The sequence below is a fragment of the Ips typographus genome, linkage group LG12 (assembly GCF_016097725.1).
Source record: "Ips typographus isolate SLU linkage group LG12, UJ_Ityp_2.0, whole genome shotgun sequence".
Classification (NCBI taxonomy): Eukaryota; Metazoa; Arthropoda; class Insecta; order Coleoptera; family Curculionidae; genus Ips; species Ips typographus.
In genome coordinates this window covers 9,257,556-9,275,776 of record NC_138433.1, presented here as the reverse complement: position 1 = coordinate 9,275,776, position 18,221 = coordinate 9,257,556, and the positions used below count along the sequence as shown (strand labels likewise).

The 18,221-nt window shown below is 36.5% G+C and overlaps 1 long non-coding RNA gene across 1 annotated transcript in view; it reads right to left on the bottom strand.

Moving 5' to 3' along the window:
- The window catches only part of LOC145736622 (uncharacterized), a 30,950-nt gene extending 13,143 nt beyond the window's left edge, over positions 1-17,807 (bottom strand). The window contains exon 1 of the long non-coding RNA XR_014180056.1: positions 16,030-17,807. This is a non-coding gene — a long non-coding RNA (uncharacterized LOC145736622). The remainder of the gene's footprint in view (positions 1-16,029) is intronic.
- Positions 17,808-18,221: the final 414 nt, after the last annotated feature.

Here is an 18,221-nt window from a genome sequence, read left to right as displayed (position 1 = left end):
TCAACAGACCGAGAGTTCACCCTCTAAACTGGGTTTGATACTTTCAAAAGTCGCCTTATTCTGAAATTTCCCTTTTCTTTACTTTTTTTTGTTTTCTGGTTTGAAAACTTTAATTTTTTTTTAACCATGGATCGTTACAACGACCTAGATTTTCCTCCTGTTTTTAACACCAGTTCCCCAACCACTGCAGCGAACCCATCTGCAATCTACATGGACAATGTAGCCCCGTTTGTGTCCGCAAGCTTGCTGGACACGCCAGTGCCATTAGAAACGGCATCGATGGGTGATCATCGGGCTGGAGGCAACGGAGAACGCGACAACACCGCGTCTTTTATATTCGCAAACCACGTTCTAGAATGACCGCGAAACGCTTCGCGGGTTGCCTTGAACATTAAAGAATCTTCCAGGTGACGCTTCCTAACTGTGGCCTACTTTAATACGCGCCCGGCCAGATATTACGGCGCATCGGTTTCATCCCGAAGCGAGCGCTTGTTAAGAAGTATCGAGCATAGTAGGCCCAAACCGTAACACTATTTTCTTGAAGAGCATAAAAAGTGCCTCCAGAAGGTGCCATTGATTAAAGTGGTAAAAAAATAAAATAGAAATTTGGTTAATTGCTTTTGTTGGATATCTCCGGATGTAATGAATAGTTTTTTTATTTTTTTTTACCAAATTATTTAGCAATAAAATGCGCAACTTTAACTATTTAACTAAACCTCGATCAACTATACTTTCTGAGATAGCAATGCTAATGCATCAAATTTGTAACATCCTGTATGTTTGCTTTACAATCATGGTAGTAGATAAGCAAATGTTGTATCATATAAGTAATTTCATAGCCATCATTTGATCTGAAAAATTGACACTTATATGAATTAGATTATTACTGTTCCTTCAAACATGCATTTAGATAACACTACATACAGTGCTTTTGTAACAAGCATACTGCCTAAGCTCAATAAAATTAAAAAGACGGACCCCTATGTTTTTATTTTTATTAACCGCTGCTTGTGTTATATGAATTGGAATTATACACGGCCCAAAAACTGTGTATTTAAAATATTTTTGATCTTTTAAATGGCAACACTTCTTTATTATTGTATGATTTGGAATCTAGAAACAAACAATTCTAAGTATTGTTCCATGCAACTTGTACCACAATTGTCCTGTAAATATTGTGTTGTGCTTTGGCTTATTAGTTAGTTAACTTTGTTTTCTCGGCTCGTGAGAGAGATTAGTGGACGTATCGTATCGCGCGACCTTTAAGAAAACTCTTACCTTTGGTTAAATCTGGTCCAATTCGTGGAGGCCTCCCTGATGCTGATGATTACGTGGTGATGTGGATTAATATCAGTCACTCACGGCGTTATAACGAATATGCGGTAAACCAAGCGAATAATGGTGTGATCGAAGACGCGAACCGACCACGATAGATCCGGTCAGAACCTTCGGGAAGGTGACATTCCTTAAAGGTATTTTTTATTGTCGATCCGAGGCACGATCGAGCAAACAAAGTGAGACGTTCGAAAAACGGTAAATTGACAAAATATTACTGATAAATATTGCGATAAAAAGGATTGTTAATTAGCACTGACAACATTATGAAACTATGATTGGATTGAATGATACAGCTAAAAACAACAACTTGGACGAACACACACAGTGGACGGACCATATTGATAATTTGAAACCAATAATTTTCCAATAAATCAGATTAACATCCCCAAAAATTATTGATGGCATTTTTTAAAAAAATGTAAAAAGATAATAAACTGTCTTGGTTATTGTCCGTAGAGTTCATTTTGAACAGCTGATTTTAATTTTTTTCGATTTTTTTAAGTAAAAGTTGTGGGACCTATAATTTTAAAAATTGTTTTTGACATAACATTTAAAAACAATTGAATATCACTATGGAGTATGTTGCATGAAATATGTTAAGAATTGTTGCCCTCCACCTTTGGTGTCGTGCTCTTTCGCCAAAAAAATAAGAAAATAAACTCATGCAGTTATGAGATAACAAGTTTTCATGCAAAATTATCGGTAATTTTTATGAACTCGTGCAATTACCCCCGATTATAAATGATAAGTTTATGGAGGTTATTACACGACATATAGACTGACAAGTGCCGGTACATAAATAGTTAATATTAAATAAAAAGTTGTAGCTTGTAGCTGCAATCCTTTTTCTTTAAGCTGGAACCCAAAACAAAAACAAAAAAGTTAATAAAACAATTTACCTAAAAACTATCACTTTTGTGATAATATTCATCTGTCAATGCCAGGTTAACCATACTGCAGGTGCAAAAAGGCAAAAAGATTTAATTTTAGTATTAGCCATAAAAAATTTTGGTTTTTAAGTGAATTCAGTTCAGTTCAGTTTTTAAGTGAACACTGTTCTAATGTAAGTAGTTGAACCCATTGCTCACAATTTCACTCTTCAACTTGATTGATAAGTTGCAATCTTCTTAGTGGGTAATTTGTTCTTCCCTTAGGTCAATTTCTTCATAAAAGTTGTATTTTCTCATCCACAAGGAAAAGTAGTAAAGTATTCAGCATATACAGGATACAGATCTGTGAAATAGGCCCAATTTGTTAGTTGAACCACCCTTAAAAAATTGTCAGACTAGAAAAATTGTTAGTAATGTATACAAGTGATGCATCAGCAGAGATTATTTAGGTTAGGTATGAAATTGTCATTGTAATCTTACCTGGGCTAGCAGGCGTTGTGTGAATTATGACCATTGAAAAATATACATTTACTTGAATTTAGTGTATAATCTTAACCAATTATTAGACTATTGTAATAAAAATATAATTATTTTAGCTGCATGTTACTTTTTTTGACACAACAAAACAAAAACAAAAGCCAAGTGACAAGTTGGCAATGTTGGCATTTGACAGATCCAAGATGGCCTATCAGCGGAACTTCTTTTCTTAATGAGATACGCCGGGTGACGCCACAGTGGATGCTCGGGTGCACAATATGCACTTAATACCCAAGGGATTACAGGCGTTGTCCGTGGTTTGGTGTTACTATTTGATTCCCTCTTTTCATTAAAGTAGTCCATCTTAAAAGAATGGAGACATTACATTCTTCTGAGATGGTATTTATAGGAACAAAATATCTAAAAATTTATATTTATCAAGTATTGAATCTATTGTTAAAAAAAAAAACATTGCAGCAGCAAAGATGTTTTCATTACAATCATAGTACTTGATCGGTAGATGTCTCATATAAGTGGTTTCTAGAACTAATATTTAACCTCACCACAAACTACACTTTATTCAAAAATATTACTACTATTAATTAACATGCTTTTAGATAAGGCTACATATATTCATGACATATTAGCTTGAGGTTCAGCAATGCAGTTTAAAGAACACTGTAAACTGCAATGATTTTCACTTGTCTGTAAATGTTAATATATTGGAGTTATAGTTTAGTTTGAATAAAAACAGTTAAACAGTAAACAGTTAACTAACTGTTTTTATTCGCACATAAAAAATTTATTTTTTTGTGTAGTTGGTTGGTAGTAGCCTCTGTAAGGTATTTTTTCTTAAGTGGTATTGGTTAGATTAGGCCAGAAAAAAGCAGACGTTTATTGTCTACAGACTCGTGGTAGACAATAAACGTCTGCTTTTTTCTGGCCTAATCCAACCAATACCACTTAAGAAAAAATAAAAAAATTTCTTGCTGGAAAAATGTAAGTAATTAAATACTTGTCTAGCATCAATGATGTCTGGTGTTAAGTAACTAAATTGCTGGCAAATTGTAAGAAACCCCTAGATTTTTTCGAAGAAATTTTAATTTAAAATATTTTGAAGTTTGAGCGATATGTATATCACAAATTTTTAAAATTAAGGAGAACTAGATGGCTGTGCAGATATAATGTCACTAGAATTATTTTAGAGGAGTATACAGAGTTAAAAGCCTACTTTGAATTAGTTGTAGACAAAGAAAAATCTTACACGGCTAGGACTTTAAATAGCATGTTACAGGATTCCCAAAATTACCTATATTTGGTCTTCTTAAAGCCCATATTGTATGAAATGAATACATTAAATTTGATATTTCAAAAAGATTTTTTAGAAATTGGTAAATCAATTGAAGATGTCCAAACAATAATAATGTTTCTGGCTGCAAAGATTTTTAAGCCGGTATTTCTTAATTTTAATGATGTTTTCAACAATATAACCAATAATTTAGCTCTTATTGATACAAACAACATTGAAGTGGGTATTAAATTTAATCTAGCCTTAAATGAAAATAAAATATCCACCCAGGATCTCATCAATATAAAGGACAGATTGAAAAAATATGTTCATTGTCTACTGAAAGGTACAATAGATAGATTTCCCACAAATCTCAATCACTTTAAAGATTTACAAGTTTATAGTCCTTCTGTTTGCTTGTCTCAAACTTTGCGGGTACAATTTGCATTTCTACCATTCATCAATGTTTTTATTGATACTGAAAAAATAAGTATGTATAACTGACAACAATACTTTGATCGAAATCAACTGGGCTGATTGGTATGGCAATCAAATTTTACAAACTTCATAAATTTTTTGGACAAAAGTCTTTAAACCAACGCCGGAAATGTTTCAACAGTTTAACTTAAATATGTATGGCTTTCAAAATAAAAAAGAAGAAAATCATAATACTGATCAAACAAATGATGATGAGGTGTTGGGAAATCATCAATTCCGCAGAATTTTTGCCCTGCTGTTAGCTGTTGAGTTTAGTTTAAATTAAATTTAAGTGTATCTTCGTTATTGTTCATATTTCGAAAAAGCGTCAAAGAAAAAAAACCTTATTTTTTGAAGCCCTATTCGCAGGTGAAAAGAAAGCACCAACTTTGGAATCACCCTGTATAAACAATATTTATTTCCGAGGAAAACGGCTATCGACCTACAATGGTCTTTATTCCAATGTAACAGAAATAAAGCTGGTATGTATTTACATAAATAATTACATGTTAAAAAAAAAATGTTTTACAAAAAAAGTTAAAATTAACAGTTAGTCCGTTTTTTAGGTAAAATGCTCCAACATAGTATATTGGGGAAAGGCGTAGCGAGATTGTCTAGTTGGTCTTATGAGGGAGAGAGGATTTATTATTGTCCAGTTGTGGGGGTTACCTTTCCATTTTGCCTCTAGTTTCGTTAATCGTTCTGTTATTTTTGTCATTTGTGTCCGTTTGTAGAGTAATTCGTTAGATGGATTATGTAGCGGTTTTCGAGGGTGTCTAATCTTGGTTATTAGTCTAAGTGCAATTTGTTCTGTAGTTTGTATGTGTTTTTTTTTTTGTTTTGGTGGTAGCAATAACTCTTAGTACGTGTCCGTAGTCGAGTAGAGGTCGGCAAATAAATTTGTATATTTTAGTTGCAGTTTTTGTGCTTATACTTCTGTTCTTGTACGTAAGAGCTCTGAAATGTTTAGTTCGTTTAATAATTTCAGTTCCCACGATTTGTGCATGTTTTGTAAATTTTAGTTCTTGATCAAGCGTTATCCCTAAGTATTTTATTTCTGGTCTTGGTGTAGTTACGTTACCGTCTGTTGTTACTGTGGGGGAGTTTCTTTTATTTTGTGATTTGGTAAGAGTAGTTGTTTTTCGTGGAGTTTGGTGTTAATCTCCATTTGTAGAACCATGCCGTCGTGTTGTCTGTTAATGTCTGAAGCTCCTCTACAGCTTTTGCCGTAGTTTTCGCATGAACTATGAGTGCAGTACCGTCAGTCATATTGTAGAATGTAGTCATGTTTGCTTATGTAGTTTTTGTCAAGTAGATTGTGGTTGTATATGTCATGGCAGTAGATATTGTAGAGGACGGGTGATAAAGGCGACCCTTGTGGTAGTCCTTGTTCAGGAATAAAAGGAAAGGAAAGGGTGTTGTCTATACGTATTTCTAGTTGCCTGTTTTCCAGTAAGTTGCTAATAATGTGGATTAAGTATTTAGGTGTGTTCAGTTTGTGTAGTTTGCATAGTAGTCCTTTGTGCCAAACGCTGTCAAATGCTTTATTGATGTCCATAAAGAGACATGCTGATTTCTTGTTTTCAAGATGCGTAGTTTGAATGTTGCTAGTTAGTATCAACAAGGGGTGAACAGTTGAGTGCTTAGGTTTAAAACCCAATTAGTATGGCGGTATGTGTTGTCCAATGAAGTCAATGTAGTCTATTCTTTATAATATTTTTAAACATTTTGCTCAGTACAGGAAGTAGTGTAATGGTTCTAAAGTTTTGTACTTGTGTGTTGTTTAGTCCCGTTTTTGGAATGGGGATTATTATTCCCGTTTTCCAAGTCTCTGGTATTATGTTATTTTTTATGCATTTATTGAATATGAGTGCATAGGATGGAGAAGGGAGAAAAGGACCTTAAGATAAAATATGTTAAGGGCAAACCTCAAATCTTAAAGATAAAAAACTAGACGCGCCGGACAAACTTTCCATAGCTTATGGAAATGATATGGTTGGAAAGGAGGAAGATCTGTTGATCCTGTTTCATCAAAACATTCAATGTTTAAGAAACAAGGTGGGAGAGCTGGAAGTATACATCGACAGTCAAAAAGATAGACCAGACGTGATATGTCTCACCGAACATTGGATGACCGAGGAGGAAATCAAGTTCATCAAGATTCAGGGGGGTATCAGCTAAAATCGTTCTTCACAAGGAAGGAAAGGCAGCATGGCGGATCATGTATATTTGTGAATGATAACCTGAAATTTGACTCTGTCCAAGAAATTGAACTGTTGTCTGTTGAATATCAGTTAGAATGTGCATGTGTGAAAAGTAAGGGCAGAAAAATTATTATTTTGTGTGTCTATCGTACCAACCTTGGTGATTTTGATGTATTTCTCAGGGCTCTTGAAGATATTCTTTCACAAGTAAAGACAAAATATAAGTTTTACAAAACCGTTCTGTGCGGGGATTTCAATGTGAATTTAATGGGAACCAATACTAACAAAAGTAGATTTCTAGATTTAATTTTGACATTTGACTTGAATCAGACGGTGTTTGAACCCACTAGGGTTACCAAAAATACTTCTCTTATAGATGGATTTTTTATAAATTTTGAATACACAGATGGCTCTGCAGTAGTGACTGCGCTCTCGGATCGTCATGGTCAATATTTGAAATTTCAGGAAAGTGCAGAGAGTACAATGCAAATAAAACCTGTTCCAAAAAGAATCTTCTCTAGGGTGAAAGTAGAACAATACCGCATTGAGCTGTTGAATGAGTGTTGGATGGATCTCATGGGTATGAGTGAGGCAAATGTGGCGTATGATACTTTTTTAGGGAAACTACAAAATATCTTGAATAGGGTAATTACTAAACGTAGACCAAAACCAGAGAACAATAAAACTAAACCTTGGATCACTCCTGGGATAAGAAAGTCTTGTGCAACTAAGAGGGATCTCTACAGTGGAATGCTAAATAATATGGTAAGTGAAAAGTATTATAGAACTTATTGGCAATATACTCAAAAAAATAATAAAACAGGCAAAACTATTATCTAGCACTAATTTTATAATCGAAGCAGATAACAAAGGAAAAGCAACATGGTCAATAATTAATAATATAGTGAAGGAAAAACAAGAAAAAGGTAGCATATTTGACAACTTTAAAAACAGGTACAACAATGAAAATGATTTACTGGACAGCATTAACAATTACTTCATTGAGTCATGTCCAGACACAAGAAAGCAGCTGGAACCAGATTACGCACATCTGAAATATAGTGAGACATCTATATTTTTAGAGGCAGTAACAGAGCCGGAAGTGATTAAATGCATTAATAGTCTTAAAAACAAAAAATCAGTGGGAGAAGATGAACTTCCGGTATCACTGTTAAAAAAGGTGGCAGACATAATAGCAGAGCCTTTAACACATATAATAAATATCTGTTTTCAAACAGGTACCTTCCCAAGTAAATTGAAAATTGCACATATAAAGCCAATATATAAAAAGAAAGGTGATATTGATAATCTCAAGAACTATAGACCAATTTCTTTACTTTCAAATTTAAGCAAGATCTTTGAAAAAATGATCTATGAAAGGTTTATTAGGTATCTGGATGGAAGGGGTATTATGTCAGACAGTCAGTATGGCTTTCGAAGGGGTCGATCAACAGTAAAAGCCACCTATGAAACATTGAAAAAGACACTGGATTCAATCAATCAGAAGAAAAATACAGTAGCTGTTTTGGTGGACCTGTCAAGGGCTTTTGACAGCGTAGATCACTCAATACTTTTGGAAAAACTGGATCGATATGGTATAAGAGGAGTGGCAAAGAAGCTTATATCGACATATTTAACTGGAAGAGTCCAATGTGTAGTGGACACCAATGAACGCGGGGAAATAATTAAATCAAATTATTGCTTAACTACTAAAGGAGTGCCACAGGGGTCTATCATTGGCCCACTGCTCTACATCCTCTATATCAATGAACTGCCATCGCTGGTAAAGGATCAATTGGTAATGTATGCTGACGATACCTCTATTGTCATCTCTGAGGAAAACGATGTACAGGAACACCTCACGGACTCTGTAAATATTCTGCAAGACTGGTTTACGCGAAACAATTTGTTAATGAATATCGAAAAAACTCAGCTAATACAATTTAGATCAAGCATAAAGGAGGAAAGCTCATACATAATAAATAACGTTAAAATAGATACATCAAAATCAGTATCCTTCTTGGGCGTGACTATTGATCATCGTCTAGATTGGAAGACTCAGGTCGATGGATTGGTGAGTGATCTCTCCAAGTATTGCTATGCTCTTAGGGTTATTGCAGGCGAGGTTGGTCAGTTGTGTGCTCTGAATGCATACCATGCATATGTTGTCTCCAGGTTCAGGTATGGAATTATTTTTTGGGGTAGTTCGTCTGATGTTTTGAGGGTGTAAGTACTGCAAAAAAGATGTGTCAGAGCTATTTGTGGACTGAGGTTTAGGGAGAGTTGTAGATCAGTTTTTAAAGATATGAAATTGTTCACTGTGGTCGGTCTCTATGTCTATGAATCAATAAAATTCATTCTTCAAAACAAAACATTATTTCAATCTAACGTTAAAGTACATGGATATGATACTAGACATGGGGACGACTTTCTGTTGGATAGGACCAAGTACTCGTTTGTGCAAAGGAATGTGCATTGTAGTCTTCTCAAGATTTGGAATCATGTACCGTCTGATTTGAGATCTCTCAAAGAACGAGTGTTTCTAAGAACAGTCAAAGATGCCTTATTGAATAACCCCTTTTATAGTGTGAGAGAATATTTTTCTTTTCCCTTAATTCATGCTAAAGAGCCCCTGATGAATAGAAATCATGATGCGAGGATTTTTAGACTGTCATTTATTTCTGCCAAAGTGAATAGTTTAGGTCCTCAATTCCATGTTTTGGGGGATAGTGCCTATCCATTATCGGAAAATCTTCTGACTCCTTATAGGGACTATGGAAACTTAACCCAAAGTCAGAAAATCTATAATTACAAAATCTCAGCTACGAGAGTGAGAATTGAAAACACATTCGGTATTTTGAAAGGGCGGTCTCAACAGTTGATGAAACTGGAATCAAAACACACTCTGTCAAAAGATTGAAATTGGCTTCATTTATAGTTGCCTGTTGTGTCTTACACAACAGGCAACTATGTATAGACAATAGTGATCTATTTCAAGAGGAGCCATGTCCTGAGGATATAGGACAAGACAATTATGCACCTGAAGTTCATGGCAATAGAGAGCAGAGAATGATTAAAAGGGATAATATTGCTGTGTTACTATCAAATAGGGAATAATTAGTTTGCATTTCAATGAATATATAGATGTTAAGAATTATATTTATTGAGTTTCATTTGTTATTCCTTTTAAAACCAAATATAACGATTATTTAAATTTTTATTATAAAACAGGTGAGTATTAAAAATATATCAAAAATAAAATTTTATAAACTCAAAACGTAAAAACTATAAAACCAAAGATAAAAAAATATTCTCTCTCCATACTACAGCCTTAAAAAAATGCAGGACTAGAAATGTAAAAAAAAACATGTAATACATTCAAATGTCTTTTGGAAAGTCACATTAGTACTTTTTCTTAGTTTTTCTCAGACCCAAAAAGTTCTTTAATAAGCTGTAACTTCTCTTGATGTCTTCTTTCTTTATTTTGTTCCTTCTTATCATGTAGCTCCTTCGAGAATTTAATCATTTCTTTTTCATTTGTGGAAGATTATCTTTTATTAATTTTTATTGTGGGATTACTAGAGATATTTTTTAATAATTCTTCTTTATTAGCACTGATTAAAATCTCTGGTTGGATGCTATCATCAATTCACTGATTTTTTTCTATTCCAGTAGCAAAAGGGACTTCAACTCTAACTCCTCCTGAAGTTCTGTTATTTCCAATAGCATTCACCTTTCTTTTTATGATTGTTCTGTACCTGGTCTCACACTGACCAGGAGTTCTTACCATTTTCATGTGTAATTTTATTTCATCACTAATATTCTGCCACATAGTTCTTTGTTTCTAAATTTTTTTAGAGGTCTAACTTGAGGTAAGTATTCGTGATATAAATCCAACAATAACTTGGTTTCGCTATCCCCCCATTCGAATCTTTTTGTTGATACCATAGATCCGTCGTTTTCTGACTTGTTCCTTCCATGCTACTATTGGATGGACAATATAAAGATAACTTATTGTTATCTTCGAATAATGATTGGTCTATGTACAGTATTTTATCAATGCCTACAATAAATAATGAGATTTAAAAATAGAGTAATAGAAAAGTAGCAAGAATATGATATAACATTATTCAAATAAGTAAAAGATTTCTACCATTCTCCGTCACTTCACATAAAAGATTATTGTCTTGCGAGGTAGGTTAAAAACACTAAAAAGTTTACAATATTTTGTTTTCTGAATATTGTCACGAATGGAAAATCCATTAATTTAAAAGATGGACTTATTATTTAAAAGTATAAATTCATTAAATTAAATCAGAGATTCGGAGATGGCAAAATAATAAAATGCGCAAGGCAAAGTTACAGTCAGAATGCACATAGTGCATCATCGCTATTTTTAGCGATGACAAATCCCCGCTACTGTTGTGATGCAGGCGACTTGTTGGACCAAAAGGTCTTTACAATTTAAACGTGACATTTGGTGGAGGCGCCGGCCTTGTGTCAGAGTGACATTTGGTAGAATTTGCCGTATTTCAGAACGCCGTTTGATAGAGTTGTTTCAGGTAGATGAAAAACACTGTTAAAATGTGATATGAATGATCGGTTGAAAAACAAATTTGACAAATTCGGTGCTAATCGTACTTGGCCAAACAAGTATTCTAAAAATGGTGAATTTCAGTCCAACAATTATGGTAGAAATAATAATTACAAAAGGAGCAAGTTAAACAAAAATTATTTCAAAGGGTAGTTTAGTGAAGAACGTATGCTACGTGCAAATTTTTAATAATCTTTAGTGAACCGGTTTCGGCCCTTCAGGCCATCATCAGCACTCTAATTCGTCAGATTGAGGCCGATCCACCGGAGATCACCACGCAACCAGCCACCAGACACATGTCCAGGGTCGAAGGACAGGATACATCCATAACACTCCAAACGAAACACCCAACACAGTTTGACTCAATCCAAGATTGCACAATACAGATACGTCACAGTATGTTTGTTAAAATTAGATTAAAATGTTAAAACTTCTAAAAATGTTTGTTAATAAAATGGGTGAAAACGGTTTTCGGAATAAATTAGAAATTAAAACATTAAAAACTAAATGATAAAACGTTAAAAGTCAAAATTAAAATTAAAAATTAAAAATTTTTGACCAAGGGACGAACGTCTTTTATTTTAAAATTTTTAAAACCGTCTCCCTCGGGGACCGTTTTAACCCATTTTATTAACAATTTTTTTTTAAAAGTTTTAACATTTTAATCTAATTTTAACAAACATATTGTGACGTATCTGTATTGTGCAATCTTGGATTGAGTCAAACTGTGTTGGGTGTTTGCGTTTGGAGTGTTGTGAACGTATTGAGTCCTATCCATCCTGGTTGCGTGGTGATCTCCGGTGGATCGGCCTCAATCTGACGAATTAGAGTGCTGATGATGGCCTAAAGGGCCGAAACCGGTTTGTTCCTTACCGTGCACACTTGGCCATTACCCGCTAAAAATGATTTCTACTATCGAAATGTGTCACGAGAAAAGCAAAATTATTCTAGGTTTGATCAAAATCGAGGTATAAGAAACAGTAATACCAGAAATAATTGTTCACCAAAATGTAAAAATTTTAATCGAGGTAGCAACAAGTTTTACAATTTTGGACAAAATAAAAATTTTTCTACACATCAGAATCCTAGTAAATGTGAAAATTTAATGTTAAGTATCGATGAAGTTGCTCTAAACTCGACAAACAGTAAAGATAGCAATTTATTGTCAATCAAAGCTTCAATAAATACCGAGGAATAATTTTTTAAAAACAAAGTTTTCCGTTTTTGAAAATTAACTACTGTGATGCCCCGGGAAAATATTAGCAATTTTCTTTTTGTTTATTTTTCAAAGTCAAAATTGTAATCAAAATTAAATTAGAACTTACGGAATTAGTTTGAGGCACATCTGAACACTACTAGACACAACACTTAAATGAAAGACTAGTTTGATAGAAAAATCTGACTTTAAATCCTAAGCCAAACCTCTAAGAGATTTAATTGGCCAGCGTTGTTAATCCAGAAGCGGGGACATATTTCTATTAGTAGGTGTTTATAAGGAAAGGAATTTTTCTAAGTCATACTGTCGCCACAAATTCTCACCTTTTTGACCCCAAGCAAAAATGATTTATTGCCTGCAGCTGCAGGAAAAAATTATTATTATTTATTGCACTCGGCGACATGTTTTTCAAATTCCACCTTTTGACCTGACGGATTCCTGCCACAGAAAGATGTAAATTTCGTAGTATAAATATTCCCACCATTTTGGCAAACAGTCAGTCAGAAACGGGCAGTCAAAACTGAAACGTCAAGTCGAAGACAAGTGTGAAAATTCGGTTAAAATCCAAAAAAGACCTAATGGGGTCAAGTTCTAGTCATGTTCAGTAGTGCAAGATAAGTTCTACCAAAATTCTTCAGTGTTCAAGATTTGTGAAACTAAGGTGTTTGGAAAACCCTCCAAAATTCTCGTAAAGAAACCACGTAACCGCTTGGCCTGGCGCTTCAACTCAACTCAACATGTTCAGAAGGTACGTTAAAGCCAGAATTGCTAACTAGACCTAAGTCTTTGGTACCGAACCGTACCTAGCTGAGTAATTATCTATGTTTTTCGATTCTGAATAAATGTTTGATCAAAGATTGGTGGTTGTGTCATTTAGGGTATAGCGCTTGCCCCTCGAACCCCAAAAATAAGCTTTTTAGCTAAGGCATTTTTGGGTCATTACATTTGGTGTCAGGTGTGGGGTTGTTAAAACTATCCTAGAGGAAACAAAGGGTAGAAGGGGCAAGTTATACTTGGATTAAAAGATAAAAAAAAAATCCAAAAGCTATCCCTAAACATGGAGAGAAGAGGTAGAGGAGCAGAACAACAAGCCAACCGAGATGACCAGCAGCCGACTAACCCCGTGGTTAATAATGGAGCAGTTATGTGCTTAGATATAGTACCAACATACGACGGACAAGGCTCAATTGGAGACTTTATGTCAATTATTGAAGAAACAGAGATTTTAGCTAATTGGAGTGGCCGACAGAAAACTTGCATTGTCAGGATAAAGTTACGTGGTAAAGCCAAACAATTGATTGATTCGGAACCAGAACTGCAAACTACCGCAGATTGGGCTAAGCTTAAGCAGGAATTACGAACGCAGTTTAGCCGCCCTTGTGTGAAAGGATCCGCCATTAAAAACTTCATTGAGTGCCGCCAACGCATAGGAGAACCCTGTCGTCAATATCTCACCCGTCTGAAGCTGCTTGCTAATAAAACCCTGTAGTTGACTGGAGATGCTACGGATGACGCCGCTGACCGACGTAAACTGGAAAAGGACATCTCCACACAATTTGTATTGGCCTTAGTGCATCCCTTAAAACAACGGGTACTTAGTAAAAACCCAAGCAACTTGACAGCAGCGTTATAGTGTGCCGAGCAAGAGGAAAGTATAGAGAATCTAATTCATTCATCCACCAGCCGAGAGTGTCGAGCTGTTAAATTGAACCAACAAAACGTACAGCCTAAAAAGTATTATTGTAATATTTGCAAGAAGCCAGGACCCACGGACAACTACTGCCGAAATGCAAATTCCCGAAATCTCCGTCAGGTTCGAACGAGAAATAACTTATGCTTTAAGTGTAACAAACCAGGGCACTACCAACGAGACTGTCCTGATACTAGATGAGCAACTCAAGTTTACAATAACCAAAATAGAAATACTTCTGTAAGGGCCAGAAATACAACCACTAGCAATCAGCAACAACGAACCTGCTTTAGATGTAACCAACCAGGACATTTTGCTAGGGAATGCACCGCCGAAATTGAGTCTTTAAATTTAAACTCCGACGCAGCCGCTTCCCAGCCCCGAAGCCCCTTCTGCCAGGGAGGCAACGTGGGAATAAGTGAAAGTGTTACTGTAGGGATAAACATTTGCGAGTGGAAAAGAATCTCCAGGCCCTGCAATGTTGCTAAGGTAATAATAGCTGAAAAGTTATATTGGGCGCTGATAGATTCTGGAGCTGTTTTATCCCTAGTGAAACCCTCAGTTGCTCAGGGGTTTATACCGTTACAAAATAGTGGAATTAATTTAGTGGATATTCAGGGAAATAGTATTCCCATTTTAGGAAGCACGTATTTGCGTGTAGGCATTGGGCCAAGAAGAATTGTAGAACATGAGTTCAAAGTACTTGAATCTGAGAGTTTTCAAACAGATTTAATATTGGGTCTCGATTTTTTGCATAAACATGGTGCAACTATTGATTGGGGAAGAGGTGAAATGGTACTCCTAGGCGAAAAACTACCTCTATATGAAGAGAATTTGGGGAGTTTACATGGGACTTTAGATGGACCACAAGTACAGAATCAGACGCATTCACACACTGCTATCTCCAACGATCATTCATCGTTGCTACCAACCACGAGGGATGTGGGCCTTCAAACGATTGGTAGTCGTTTGGAAGCAATGGAAAAATCAAACTCAGAAAAGCATGGATGTTCTGAGGGCAAACTTATATGTTCCGGTGATTTTAAAATGGATTCACGAGCTGCCGAAATGGAAGGCTCCGAAGTCCGGGGAGAATTTTTTGATGAGACTCATTATGTGGAAAATGAGGGAAAATCGTGGAAAATTTTATTAGAGGAAGATTTAATTATACCCCCAAGAAGTGAGGTGATTTGTTTAGCTAGTATAGCTGATTCTTCAAGAGTTACGACTCAGCATGTTGTCATAGAGCCATGTGAAGATTCTCAGCAGGGATTACTAGTTGCGAGAAGTCTCTGTAAAAAGGGCGACAAGGTGCCTGTGAGGCTCATGAATGTATCAGATAAAGATATGCTGGTACAGCGAAGACAAAGGATAGCAGACGCCTTTGAAGTGGATATTGAGAATAAGCCTGATGTACAAGAGCAAGCTATTAGAAAAGTAAATTTAGAAAGTACCCAAGTAATATTAAAGCAATTGAACCTGGAAGACGTCAAAAGCGACGACGATGCCAAGCTAAAAAGATTGGTTGTAGAATTTATAGATATTTTCCATTATCCTGACCAAAAGTTGACTTGTACGACAAAAGTGACACACCGTATCATCACTGAAAACGTACTGCCGATAATAAGAGGCCATACCGAGTACCGTATTGTCACGTTTAGGGGGTAGCGTAGGAAGAGAAACAAGATCGTAGCTTAAGTATGTCTTCTTTATTAGGCAGTGAACACTGACCAAGAGGGGGTGTGTGGGTGTGTACGTCTAGTGGTAGGTGCGTAAGCCCTTCTGAAGTGTCGCCAAGCCGTCCAAGTGTAACGAGCCGTCCGGGCACTAGAAAGTTCGGACTGTCGCTCGTGACCTCCCTCTGGGGATGACCCCAGAGTTCGGTAATCCTCGATGGCTTGAGACGCTGATTAAATACCCACATCGTGACCCCAATTTGCCGGTCTTGCTGATTCAGACAGTGCACTAGGGGAGACCGGGGCCCGACTAGGTAACGGAACATAGTGCAATTTATGTTATTCGTGACATCTCCCCCTTCCAACAAGTGTTCGCCCCGAACACTAAAAGTCCATGTTTACAAAATCAACTCACTTATTTTCTATTCTTATTTTCTAATGCAGGTGGGGGAGTACTTTATTTAAACCAACCTATCATCAAATATTACTTCTTAAACTAACACATGTTACTTATCTTCTAGAAAAGGGGTGGAAAAACTTTATTGAACAAATATCTTAACTACTTCTCGATTTTTAAACGTTGCCATGTTTGCATACCCAAAAAACACTTATTCCTTTCGTTGGGTCACCTTTCAACCTTGTTGTTGCGTCCATCTTCTTGCCTTCTCATTTAAGCGTAAATTGTCCCCTGCATCGGGCACCATCTTCTAGTACCTTCTCTCGGCACTACATTGTCTAAGCGGAAATCCATCGCTTAGCTTCGACATCTTTGGTCCATTGCGTGCTCTCTTTTTAGCACACGTTGCTTTGGACTACTATACATCATTTCTAAGCCCATCTGGAGAACCTTCTTCAGCCCGTCATTTAAGGGACTCTGGGTGCACGCGGCTGTAGAACCGACGGTGCGGAACCCATCCGAAGATGCTGGTTTCTCCTAGGCTTGCTCCTCTTCTTCTCGCTTCTTTAATCAGGTCAATTTGTCGATGGACGCAACGAGGTAATTAGGTGGCCCCTAAAGTCAACAATTAATTAGCAAACAAGCCCGACTCCAATAACATAAACAGACATAACATGTATTAGCATCTGACCTTATTATAAACAAAACACCTGATACTTGCGCGATTTTGCTACCTCAGCAAAGTACCTAGGTCGGGAATGGCGTCACTGGTCTAGAAAAAATTGTTATTTCATTAACTATACATACACTTATTTTACGAAACCTAGTCATCAAAAAATTTAGTTTTATCTTACCCAATACTATACAAACTAATATGTGATCCTGTACACTAAAATGTTTAGGGCAACCTACAGGCCGTTCTTGATATTGCCCTACTCAGTTCAAGCAACTGCGGACCTGCAGGCTGGTCCTTCAAAACTCGCTTGATTCTTCTGGGGTGGGCATTGTTGTGTCGTCTTCCTGATCTCTCTTTCTTTCTCTCTCTTTGTCTCTCTTCTGGTCTTTGCCTCTCTTCTTTCTTCTCTGTTATTCCTTCATCTTTTTCCCGTGACTTAATTGGCTTCAATTGGCGAGGGTGTGTCTATCAATATGAAGATTAATAGACGGGGATTGAACGGGGCGCCTCCACCATGTCACGTTTTGGGGGTAGCGTAGGAAGAGAAACAAGATCGTAGCTTAAGTATGTCTTCTTTATTAGGCAGTGAACACTGACCAAGAGGGGGTGTGTGGGTGTGTACGTCTAGTGGTAGGTGCGTAAGCCCTTCTGAAGTGTCGCCAAGCCGTCCAAGTGTAACGAGCCGTCCGGGCACTAGAAAGTTCGGACTGTCGCTCGTGACCTCCCTCTGGGGATGACCCCAGAGTTCGGTAATCCTCGATGGCTTGAGACGCTGATTAAATACCCACATCGTGACCCCAATTTGCCGGTCTTGCTGATTCAGACAGTGCACTAGGGGAGACCGGGGCCCGACTAGGTAACGGAACATAGTGCAATTTATGTTATTCGTGAGAGTATCATCGACAACCAATATTGAGAAAGGAAATTCAGAACTTATTGGATGACGGAATTATTGTAGAAAGTCTCCGTGGAGTTTCCCTGCCATATTGATTGAAAAGCGAAGACATCCAGGTGAAGAGGTGCAATATAGGCTTTGTATAGACTATTGTGAACTCAATGCAATTACAAAAACAGATTTCTTTCCCCTGCCTAACATTCAAGAAACTATTGACAAATTGGCTAATGCGGAATTGTTTAGTACCATGGATTTAGCATCTGGATATTTTCAAGTACCCTTACACCCTGAAGATAGAGAAAAAAGTGCATTTTCGACTCCAGATAATCACTATGAGTTTACTAGAATGGCAATGGGATTAAAAAACGCACCTGCTACGTGGAGTCGCTTGATGAACCATATA